Raw genomic sequence first — 13,036 nt, forward strand, 5'->3', positions numbered from 1 at the left:
TATTATAGAAACGATTCTTTCAACTAGATTATTTTATCCAATTGACAATGTCAGAATTTGAATTACTAACTTTACTTGAAAAGACTTCACATCTTATCTTCTCGGAAAAGATAGGAATTCAACGAAATATTATTTTTTTTTAAACAAAATAACAAAAATATTATAAACCATAGAAGAATAAAAAGAACTCAGAGAATATTAGTAAGGAAAAACTTCAAATCGAAAAAATTAGAGATTTTAGTAAATTACAAACTATACATCTCATTCAAATGAGAGGCTTTTCTTGTCCGAATAGATACTATAATAACAACAAAGATTATTCTCAAGAACACAGACAAAAATCCTCCAGTGAAACCTGCATGTTGTTTCAATGCCTTCAGATTCTTTTTACTCCTCATTTGCCAGAGGAACCGATTCAGCCTGAAACAAATTACAAACACATTAACAATGTACCCTAGTACTCTTCAATTTTCACTTGCGAGATTAATGGATGAAAGGAAACGGGGTCGAACAGTACCAGCTTGCGGTACTTCAAAGCATAAAACATCTCGAGGTAACGACGGCTCTCGCTGCGCTCGAGATTCAAAACATGCTTCCAGAAGCCGTACACCCCGGTCAGTGTCAATAGCCTCTCCGAGTAAATCTTCCATGTGTATCTGGTTCCAACAACGCAGACAAGTAAGCATCATTTACTACAAAATGATAAATTCAAGCAAGATAGAGTATTTGATTTTTCGAATTATTTCCTGTTTGTATTCGAGTTAATCAAGTCGTTGTGAACTTCTCCTAGATACGTTTCAAGCCACCCTCGGAGATCTCGTCCCAGTAAGATGGATCCTTTTTACTTTTGTCGAAGAAGTCGACGAGGATCTCGACAGCTTGATCACCGTGATATGGATCGATGTTGAACCTGGACTTACCGTGGATAATGATCTCAGTAGGCCCACCGTTGCATTTAGAAAACGTTGGCAAACCGCGAGTCATTGCTTCGACAACCATTAATCCGAAGGCTTCGTACAATGCAGGTTGTACAAAGGCACCCTTTGTGTCGCAGATGTACCGGTAAAGCTCGCAATTCCGAACTCTGTTCATTTGGGACGAAATCCATCTGAATTGACTTCATTTCGGCTTTCTCTTCCAAATCCTTTGATTCCTTTCTCCTATCACCTCCTACGATCACAAGGTTAACCAACTCAAGCATTCTTGCCGTACCACTCGCCGAGTCCCTTAACACGGTCGAGCCTTGCCATTGTAAATAGGATCGGCTTGCTGCGGTCATTTAGCACACATCTGTACAATGACAACAAACAAACAAATTTTTAGTTGAAATCAGGATTACTAAACAAAGCAAATGAAAACATTTCTGGTGTTCTAGTGCTGTACTTACAAGTTCATCGTTCTCCACCTTATTGTACAGGAGCTCTTCGATCTCGGGATGGAAATGCTTCAACCTCTTCTCCTCGGTGTCAGGGTAGTAAATGCTCATGTCGGCACCAGGTGACACGATGCTGAACTTGGGATCGAACACATCGATACCATGTAAGACATGGGTATAGACCAGGAAGAGTGAAAGCAGTGTAACTCTCATATTGACCAACAGTGTCCTTACTGAAATCATAAGAATATTATGAGTTAAAATACCTATAGAAAAGCATATCAAGAATACACACATATACCTTCCCCAATTTATTGGAAAGTACTAGTGATGATGAAATCTGTATGGTTCATTGCAATAAGATCAGCTATGAATTGGCACGCGAAATGGTACCTATCCTCAGCTTCTTCCAGTAAATATCGGAATCCAGATACTTTGTCTTCTCCCAAGCTTGGGCAATGGTACACTACAGAAGGATGAAAAAGAATGTCACTATACTGAACAAAGACCAACGAAAAACAAGTGAATCAGTCTCTAAGAAACCTGTGTGACTCCCAACTTATAAGCCAACAACGACGCAACGATATTGCCGTCGCTATAGTTTCTGATGATGAGGTCAGGCTTGCCTTGCAACTCTTTCAAAATTTCATGAGCGACATACTAGAAGCAAAGACTTCGAATCTTGAGACCCATCTATGGTTCACCTCAGTGTAAGTTTCCAAGTAGGGCCAGACTTCGAATCTTGAGACCCATCTATGTAAGATTCCCTTCTCCGTTCTGAAGGGTACTCGGAGGATGTTGGAGTACTCCGTTCCGTCTACTTTCTGGACTCGTTGACTGCAAGTTGTTCCCACGGCATCGGGAATAAGAATGGTAATCTGATCAACAACAGTCACAATCATATATCGGAAAGAAACCCGAAACAGAAGTTCATAAAAAACTAGTAATCAACAACTCTTATAATTAGGATCCGAGGGGTAATATTGATTCCTTGCTGCTTGATACGAAGGAGCATCTCGTTCTCCAAATCTCGGACTTGATCCAAGATGTACACAACCTATAACAAAAGGTAGAAGGATTAATGTTTACACAAATTATGCAGATCCAAAGCTTGTTCTCTAAGTAAACAAGGCTTGAAAGGGTAACCTGACCACCGGTATCGGGGTACCCCAAAACGTTGTCCTGAGCGAAGTATCCGTGTGGAGTAAGGATCTCAACATTGAACACCATTGGGACTCTCGAACTTCTCTTGCGTGCATTGATCGGGTGCCTCGAGAAGAACCAAAAGGAGTAGGATCATCTCAAGCACACGCTGGGCGGTGTCACCCCAACCTCTCTCCAAACCGATCTCCTGAAACTTGTTTTCGAATTCGGCATATGGTATGTCGGCAGGCAGTGCACCGAGATACTCCTCCGCCTTCCTCAATACATATGGAAGAGAATTCAGGCTTTGAATTCTGTCATTCAGCATAGTGTTCTGCAAAACTCAAACTAAAACTTTGAGGACACGAAATTCTTCAAATTATGTCTGGTCTATGAAGATATTTGTATGTTGCATACCTTGCCTTTGTGGCAGTGGACTTAGGAACTCAAGAAAGGAATGCATGCTCTCCTTGTCATGGAACAATTTAGCTGAAAGGTGACGATTGAGGAACTCGACACCGTTGCCGATCGACTTCTAAAGAGTCGGGCGAGGGAAAGAAGCATTTAAGGGCTCAAAATCCAATTCCAAAACAAAGTTGCCATTAGCACTGCAAGCACTGTTAAAAACGGATCATATGAATTCAACAAAATTAAGAGCCTTTTCAAGTTACCTTCCATCAACAAGCTCTTCCTTGAAGTGAAGATACTCGGCAACAGAGAGTTCTTCAACAACAAGTGCATGAACATTCACTCTAATATACTCCCAAACACCTGGCCTTGGACGAAAGCAAGTGCAACCCAAAGAGGCAACACGATCGCTTCCTATATAGCATAAAAATGACCAAAGTACACAACTTTTAACCCGGGAAAAAAACATGGGAAAATGGTTTATTTTACCTGACTAGCCTTCAAATTTTCAAAAAATGCACCCTCGGCGAGCTTCTTTCAATTCTTTTCGGGGATAGCTTCATACTCGAGAATGATTTGATGGTGTTGAAGAATTCCTTTTCCCTTATCCTCAATCCTTACAATAAGAACAACAAATCTAAGCATTTCGAAGGAGAAAAAAAGAACTTTGAATATCAGCTTTAGAATTTACTTGACAGCAAGGCCAAAATCTCGTTTTCATAGGTAATAATGGCCTCATTCAAACGCTGACGGAGGGTTTAAACTCGGGTATTATCAAGCTCGGCCATTTTTTTTTTCCAACTGGGAAACGAAAAAACAGAGCCCAAACAGAGTAAGTACGAACAGAGAAATGGAGGAGTGATACTGTGAGTATCTAATATGATAATCTAAAAATGGAGATGGATAAACACTAAAAAATCGAAACCAATACTTAATTTACCCAAACCTACCACCTTAAGCCACCAACCACAAGGGAAAAAATACTTTAGTGTCGATCAAATTATGGTTACTGTTCAAATGTGTGTTGCTGCAATGATTTAGTTAACAAACCATTAATTGAAACAAAAAAAGTTTAAATTTTGGAGTAGTTCAAAGAAAAGTTTTAGAACAATCACTTGAATGTGTCACTGTTTTGTTTCGTTTTTTAAGAGTAAAAGTAAAGAAAACAACAGAGAAACAGAGGAGCACCTAAACTGAAATAACGAAATGGAGAATGGAAATGGAAGCTACAGGTTGTAGACGAAATTTATCGTCGGAGAAGCTGTGTTTATTTTTTTAATATGCGGCCTCCTGACGCACTTCTATAAAAATAAGGTTTAATTATAAAATAATTACTTAAATTATAGCGTTTTTAACGAATATGTATTTAAATTATTTTTGAATGATTTAGGTGTTTAATGTTACAAACGTTATCACTTTAGTTGTTCAGACTGTAACTGCTAAACTTTCTCCATTAAATGATAGATGTCATATTATAGTAATTTTGAAATTTATTTTTTTAATTTTTTTAATTAAAAATATTATTATATTTATAAAAAAATAATTTCTCTTAAATTATAAAAAAGAAAAATCCAAATCTATAAAAATCCTGAATCCCTAACCCTAACTGCCTCCGCTGCTCTTTTCCACAACGACCACCACCGTCGACGAAGTCCCTGCCATTCTCCTAGTCATATGCCATTTAGTTGCCGCTGATTGATCGTCTGAATCACGCGGGATCGCAATTTTCATCCTAGGGTTAGTGGAACTTCATCGACCGCAAAGGGCGGTGTCGACACCATTTTTTTAAAATAAAAATTTGGTTCGAACTTTTGAAAAAGATGAAGAGAGTCGTCACCTATCTGTTTAAAGTGAGATTGGAATATCAGAAAAGTTTAGGGTCTACGAAAACTAAAATTGGGTTCGAGAGCACAATTACGTGTGAGGAAGAGTTAAGACCCTCACAAAGCCCGTAAAAACGGTGCTTACTTGATCAAAAATATTTTATCTCGATCTATGCATACGATTAATGTATTTTTTGATTAATAGAGAATTTTTAATTTATTGAAAAATAACTACAAATTCTCTAGCGACCAAGAGAATCAAAATTATGCTCGAAAACCCTAAAAATTCATAAATTAATTTATGAAAATTTTGATGTCGAAGTCTTTCATAGGTGATTTCAAGCATTATCCAACGTCTAGAAGAATATTGAAATTTAATCATATTCAAGAAGACACCTTGTTTTTTATGAATTGTGCTAAAACTTGGAACTTACAACTCTTTAGAACACCTCAAGATTTTCTAACGTCTAAGAAAATTAGAAATGTTCCTCAAAGTCCGAAAGTTCTCTGATATTGGTTTTATGAAGAAAAAAAAATGAAAGGTATGTTCTCTTGTTAAATAACTTTGAAATTCTTTAACGCCTAGAAATTTATTGAATGTTCAATTAATTTGTGAATATACCTTATTTGAAATAATGTGACGAAAATATTAAAAATGTAAGACATGTTTCTTTAATCTAAATGCAACAAAAATAAATTAAAAAATTACATCACAAAAAAGGAGTTCACTAACCATTCTAAATTCTAGAAACTCATATTCTCTAATCCTAGAATTGAGTACTAAAATCTCTAACTAAGTCTCTAAAACCTAAAGCTAATAGAATAAATATTCTCGTCAATTAAGAAAGTAAACAAATAGATAAAACGTCAAACATGAAAAAGGAAATAAAATTGCCAGATTAACATCTTGATCTGAAAAAGAAAAAACCAAAACAGGTAAGAAATAAAATGAACATATTTTATTTGAAAAAATAAATTAAGGATGAAGAAATAAAGTGAAGGGAGACAAATGGTAAAAGTCAAAGAAAATTAAAGGAAATATCTTGTTTAAAAAGCTAGCTTTATGTGGACATGAGCAAACTTAAAAATATTAAATAATTAACATCTACGTAGAAAATGGCATAAACGTGAATAATGGAAATAAATTATATATAGGTGCTAAAATGTAAATAAAAAAAATTAAAGTGCTGAAACTAAAATTACAAAAAGTAAATGTACTAAAATGTAAATGCATAATTTAAAATGCTTAAATTAAAAGAGCAACGAGGACATAATTGCAAGAAAATAAAATATTAAGGGGTTAGGATTAAAATTAGTCGGTGGGTTAGAATGATAATTAATAAAGTTAGAGGGGTTAAAAATGAAATGAAAAATAAAAAGATGGTAACCATTTTGTATACCACACCTAAAGTCTGGGGACTTATGCGTGATTGCTCCTAAAATCTATCCCCTTACCCACTAATAGAATCAAAAGTGTAAAATAGTGAGATTAGGACCTTTGCAATGAATAAAAAACACACAGGATTGGTGATTGAAAAGCAAATAAGCAGCTAAAGATGGATAGGCTAAGTGTAACTAGCCCCAAAAAACTTTTATTTAGGCTAATTCCTTGCCAATTTGTCGTTTCACAACCTGAAAACCTAATTTCTTTTCCTCATTTGTGTCCTCTCTCGTTCCCAACTATTTCTTCCTCACTCGAGAGACGTTGCATGCTACCAAGGCCAAGACAAACTCGGCCACTACACTCCGGTGGTGGCCCTCCTCCGTTCGTGACAACCACATACACTTAGATCTCACCTAGATTCGACCTAAACCACCCTAAACCGAGGCTAAGACTTCCAAAAGCTACCCCAAATGAACTATAGGAAAATAGAAGAAACTCTCAAAGCTTTTAATGTTTCAGGTAAAAAAATCATCTATTTCTTTTTCTTTTATTTTTTGAACACATAAAATGGAAGAAGCATAGCCATTGTTGAAAATACGATTTCTTTTTTTTTTTAAAAGGCTACTTTGAAGTTTTTTTGTTTTGATTCAAATATAATAGATCCCCTCACTGTTACAACGTTTTTTCCAGATAAAAAATAGAGTTTTCTTATATTGCTTTCGAATGGAGGGGACCCTTTACATGCATTTCAGATAGGGTTTTATATGACCCCTCCAGATTAAAAAAATGAAAAATGGAAAAGCTTTATTTTTACATATAATTTCTGTTTGCAAGCATGGGTGCATGCTTGATGGTGGGTGTCAGTAGTTCAGATGCCTAGCGTTGCAGGGTAGTAGTTGGGCATTCAATGCCCAAATTTCTAGGAATTTTTTGTTATAATAATAATACTATAATAAGGGTTCAAAATTAGTAATTACAATTGTCTTATTAAATTAATGTGAAACATGAATAAAACAAATATATAAAACACCAATTTTTTTCTGGCCATATTGTAAATGAATCTCAAGCTTCAAGTTTTTCTTAGTATGAATTCTCCACTCTTTTGTAAATGTATCTGTTCAGGTTGAATAAGTTTTCCTATCTGAACTTTTCCTTTCTCATTGATTGAGTTTTTTTTATTATGAACTCCTTAGTAGAAATGTTGATTCACCTTCTTCTATGATAGAATAGTTGAATAAATTCTTTTCATTAGTAACTTCTCATCCTTCTTTAGATGAGTTATTCTCATTATGAACTTTCTATTGAAAGATGTTGAAATGGAGATTCGTCTCTTTCTGTGATTGAATCGGCAAAAGTTGAATAAGTTTTTCTCATTATGAACTTTTCCTCCCTCATCTGATGAGCTATTCTCATTATAAACTCTCCACTAGAAATACCGATGCACATCCTTTTATGATGAAATCGAGCAAATGTGATGTTGATCCAACTCCTTATCAAGTGAAATGGTGATGTTGATCAAACTCCTTATGTGATGGATGAGCTCAGGTTAAATGAGTTTTCTCATTATGAATTTCTTCTACCTCATTGGACGAGTTATTCTCATTATGAACCCTTCCAGTAAAAATGTTGATTCACCTCATTCTCTGATGGATGAACCTGCAAGAGACACAAATGTCCTTGATTAGCACATTTGAATATTTATTTTTATTATTTATTAGAAACGATGGTCTCATGTGACACAAAAAATAATATTTTGATTTTAAAAGAGATGAAATCTGATTTTCAAAGAAATGATTTTAAGGAAAACTTTAAACAATTTCCTTAAGTGAAGAAAAATTGTTTCAAGATGAACATTTTTAAGTGAGATAAAATTTATTTTAAGGAAAACAATTTTAAGTGAGAAAAATTTGTTTTAAGAAAAACAATCTCAAGTGATATAAAATTTGTTTTTAAGAAAAAACACTCTCAAGTGAGATAAAATCTTGAGTGAAATGATCTTTTTTAGTTTTGAGGGAAACTATCTCAAGCGAAATGACGTTAATCGAACTACTTATAGGATGAAATTAAATGAAATGGTGGTGTTGATCCAACTCTTTATGTTTTGGAATAAATTGAAATGATGATGCTGATCTAACTCCTTATGCGATGGAATCAAGCGAAATTATGTTCTGTATCAAGGGAAACAATCTTCAGTGAGATAACGCCGATCCAACTCCTTATGATACGGATGAGCCAATGTTGAACAAGTTTTTCTTATTAGGAACTTCTTCTCCCTCATCGGACGAGTTCTTATTAGGAACACTTCCATTGGAAGTGCTTATTGGTTTGTCTTCTCTTTGAAAAATTTTAAACCTGCAAAAGATTGTAATATGTCAGTTGTATGTATTTAAAGTACCCGAAGGTAGTGACTTGAAGATCCATAATTCTTTACTAAGATTCAGTTCTTTCAATGGTGAAAAGATGGACTGAATATTTGTTGAAATCATCTTCTTTCTCTCAAAGTTGTGAAATGAGATCTTTTTTGACCTTTTGAATTCCTGTTAAAACATTCAAAACTTGATAAAAATGAATGTGCATGCTCATATTTTTACAAATGCCTAAATATGCATGTATGACGTCTTTTTATTATTGTGAGCTCCACTGTCTTGTAAATCTCTGCTTCGTTCTCTTTGCTGAGTCTTTATTTCGTGACAAATTGTTTCTTTTTCCCCCAAACAAATTTGTCGTTTAACATTCAATTCCTTTGCCCCGAGTCTCTAATTTTGAGACTTTAAGTCTGAGAAAACTTGGCCAACTTTAAAGATCTATTCCCCAGAGAGATTATCTTGTTTGAAAATGTTTTTCTTTCTCTTTCATTTTCCAAAATATGAAAAGTTCGATAAAGAAATTTTGAAAAATGGTGCCACTTAAGCAAATTTTAAAAAAAGAGTTCATTGAATATCAAATGAGTCAACTACTCTTTTAATCCTTCAAAAATTATAACCCTTTGAAAAGTGTCAAGATTAATGCTAATTTTGAGGTTGAGGTTGATTTGGGAAGGTAGAATGTTTCAAGTTGGCTTCTTTGGTAAAAATCTTGCATTCTTGATTCTGGTGGTCATTGATATGATGAAACGGTCGTTACACTCAGCTTCTTGAAATATTATATGGTTCCCAGCTCTTCTGAATACTTTCAGGTGGTACGATGCTTTATCAAGAGATGTATAAGACTACATACTATGCAACAACTGCACAATCTTCATATTCAAGCCACCTTTTCAGGTTTTCAACTCGAATCCTTATTTGATTTCAAGACGTCATTTGAAATTTTTGTCTTGAAATCCCTTTTATTATTTTTCCCTATCATGTATTAAAGATTTTAAAAAACTTTTTACAAATAAAAAGATTAACCCTGAGAGACGGAACGAAATCTAGAGATAATCTCTTCTATTTAGAAATCTATGTATGATTAGAAAGAACGTTCAGGCTCGTAACGTAGGTCAGGGCTCAAGGTTATGAAAGAAAGTGATAAATAGAACCAAACAAGTGTTTAAGGGTGATCAAACCAATGATCAATTCATTATGATGCCTCTAATCTCTCATTGCTTAATTTGAATTTGTTTTCACATGTCTTCTTTATTTTCTTGGATTGCTCTAGACTGTCTATTCATGAGTTTTCACCCTAGAGTTCACTTCATTCTTCTTTCTATCTTTAAGGATTATGAACTTTCTAAAAATGTCGCATCCGAGACTTTGAACAAGTTGAATGTTTCAATGTGAAGATAATCGAACTCAAGAGAGTCATCATTGATAAGAGACTTCACGTACATGCTTATCATTCTATTCATCTCATGTTTCATTCTCTTTCTTGTCTTACTTTTTTTTTTCTTTTTTTTTCTCTTCTTCCGTTTCCTTTTTCTTTCATGAACTCAAAAACTTCAATGCCATGTGAGAAAAAGTCCATTCCTATGATTGAAACATGTCTTATCGTTTATTGCCTATAGTTTATAGGGTTTCATCCTCGTAATTCGACCAAAATCTACTTTTCATGTGAGTAAACTTTTTTCTTTACCTATACCTCACAATGTGGAGGGTGATCCTTGGTTAGAGTTGAAATTAGAAAAAAAATATTCAAAGATCAAATAGGGACAACAAAGGATATATTTTCTCTTTTTGTGAAGGGATAAATGAAAGAATGTCGTTCATCATTTTATACACAAAGTCCTTGCAAAAGAGGTATCCCAGGGGATGAATATTTAGGAATAACTTTTATTCACATGAAATTAATGTAATTAATGCATGATAGAATTATTTCAATTATTCTTTTTATTTTTTCTTCTTCTCCTTATTCCTGATATGCCCCGATTATTAAGACTTATCTTCAAAAAGTTAATTATGGATGCCTCGTCTAGTTTTCCTTGCAGGAAGATTCACACATGGATGAATGTCTTATACTCAATGTCTTTGAGGTTTTATCGAGGTAGAAAAATGGTTTTGCGTCTGAAAAGATGACGATGTGACTTTAAAGTCATATATTTGAGAAATAATAGTGTTATGAAAAGAGCAGTTCTATCTGAAAAGGTAAGGGTATGAATTTGGTATCTCGAAAAAGGCAAATGTATGACTTTGGGGTCTTAAATAAACGTAATTGAGGTAACGAATCGAGTGATTGTACCTTTGTCTTTAGACAGGATACGAAAGGGCTAATCTTGCCATTTGCCAAAGATCTATAATTATTAAAAGATTAAAAGAATCTTTAATTTGTTAATATTCAAAGAACTGCAATATTAAAACTTGTTTTATTGCTTATAACCCTATAAGAAGACATAAGTTCAATCACCAAACATTTTTTACAAAATATTTAAGTAAACAAAGAAATAAAGAACAAAAAAAAGTTCAAACAAGAGAATTCCCATGCAATAAAGCTTCATAATGAATGTAATGATTTCTTCTTTATTCGCATTAGAATGCCCCATTACTCACTAAAGGTCCATGCCCCTAAATTAATTAAATTCTGAACTTGGCTTTTTGGTGCCCCATAATTCTCAATTGCATGCCCATGCTTCATATGTGGTGTTAATATCATGTCCATGTCTCTTAATTCTTTTCTAGGTATGAACGAGATGGCTTCAATTCACTTTTAAAATTTTCGTCACAGAATCCTCCACCAATTATTCCCATACTCTTGGCTTGATGTATGTGGAAATGCTTAAATACTATGATGCAATGCATAACGTAGAGATACAATTGCATGTATACAAAGATGCGAATGCGAATACAAAATATAAAGATGCAAATGCAAAATGCGAATTCAACAAAGGTATTGATCCCAAAATAATTGTTCCTAGAATAATTCTCGAAAAATTGTTAATATCTCGGTACTATGGGAAAGTAAAAATCAAAGATTATCTAGCTCTATCTCCTAGCTAATTTTTTATTTGGGCATAAGATAGAGCAAAATGTGCTTTGGAATCAATTGAATTTGTTCAAACATTGCAAAAATAATTCAAAGTTTTTAAGTTTTTAAAAGGTGAAACAGACAATTTTGGGCCTGGTTTCAAAACCCCTTCAAGAAGTTTCGAAAACCCTATGGCAGAATACAAAAATTTCTTAAGGTTTCGAAACCCCCACGCCAATGGTCAAATATTTTAAATGCATGTTTCAAAACCCCTTTTAAAGGTTTCGAAACCCCTGTGCAGAATTGTAGATTTTTCAGCTTCCAATGGGTCCAAATCATCCTCAACGGCTAGAAACAACTAGTAACTCATTCTAACATATAAAAACACTCCAAGGACACTTGAAGAAGTAGACCAACACCTATCCAAACAATCAAACACAAGAGAAGAGTTTTTCATTCTTATTTTTCTTTCTTTTGTAAATAGTGTGTGTTTTAGTGAGCTTAATTTTGTAAAAACCTTCTTTTTGAGAGATTTCTTGTTTACACTTTCTTATCCTTTTGAAAAGATGTTTTGGTTCCAGTTTAGCCAAGTAAAAAATGAAAGAGTTGTAAAGGTTACTCTTGATCCTTGAAAAAGAAAGAACAAATTAGTGGATTTTTTGGAAAAGCCTAAGTGAATAGCTTAGGTAGTGGATGTAGACTTCATTAAGGAAGTTAAACCACTATAAAATAATTGTGCAAATTGTCTATCCTTTCTCTCCTTACTCCCTAAAATTTCAAAAAGCCAATTCACCCCCTCTTGTAATGTTTCAGTTTATCGATCGAGCTTTATAAATCGTAACAAGGTAGATTGTCTCTAGAATCTTGTTGTTTTTTTTTTGCTTTTTCCATAGAGGAATTTTTGAAATTCTATTTGACCCAATGAAAGGCACTGTCATTTCAAGAACCTTCTAAATGAGAAACTATTTCAAAGATCAATACACTTGATGAGATGTCATGTTTATGTAGAAAATAAAGCATGAAAAACATGTAACGAGGCAAAAGAAAACCAAGTTAATAGAAATAATAATCAAAGTAATGTGAAGTAGTAAAAAAATAATTAAATGCAACTCATAAATAAGTCTACAAATAAAACACAAAAAGAAAATTAAAGTCCTAACTACATATGCTTTAGTTCTCTTAAGGCCTCCGCATGGCTCTAGTGGGGCAAGCTTACTAAATTATCTATATGATGGTTTGGTCTTAAAGCAAATGTTCTCGAATTGTCCTTGTTGGTGCCTCTTTGGGCCCTCCAGACCCTCAATTATCACCCATTATAGGCTTATATCAACACCTATAAAACAGTCTTGTACCATTCTTTTTTCAATGTGAATTGAAGTAAATTCTTAGTAAATTATATTTTCTACATGGTATCAGTTAGGCTAGATCCCGACTACGATGGTTATTCTCAACTCTTTCGAGGTTCTTTTGGAGGATGCGACCTCTATTTCTTACTCGAATCCTGCCAACACAAGTAATTCTGCTACG

The 13,036-nt window shown here is 34.1% G+C and overlaps 1 pseudogene; it reads right to left on the reverse strand.

Annotated features, from left to right (window-relative positions):
- Positions 1-343: 343 nt before the first annotated feature.
- Positions 344-3,714, reverse strand: LOC120144742 (annotated as a pseudogene).
- Positions 3,715-13,036: the final 9,322 nt, after the last annotated feature.

The sequence above is a fragment of the Hibiscus syriacus genome, unplaced genomic scaffold (assembly GCF_006381635.1).
Source record: "Hibiscus syriacus cultivar Baekdansim isolate YM2019G1 unplaced genomic scaffold, ASM638163v2 tig00002317_pilon, whole genome shotgun sequence".
Lineage (NCBI taxonomy): Eukaryota > Viridiplantae > Streptophyta > Magnoliopsida > Malvales > Malvaceae > Hibiscus > Hibiscus syriacus.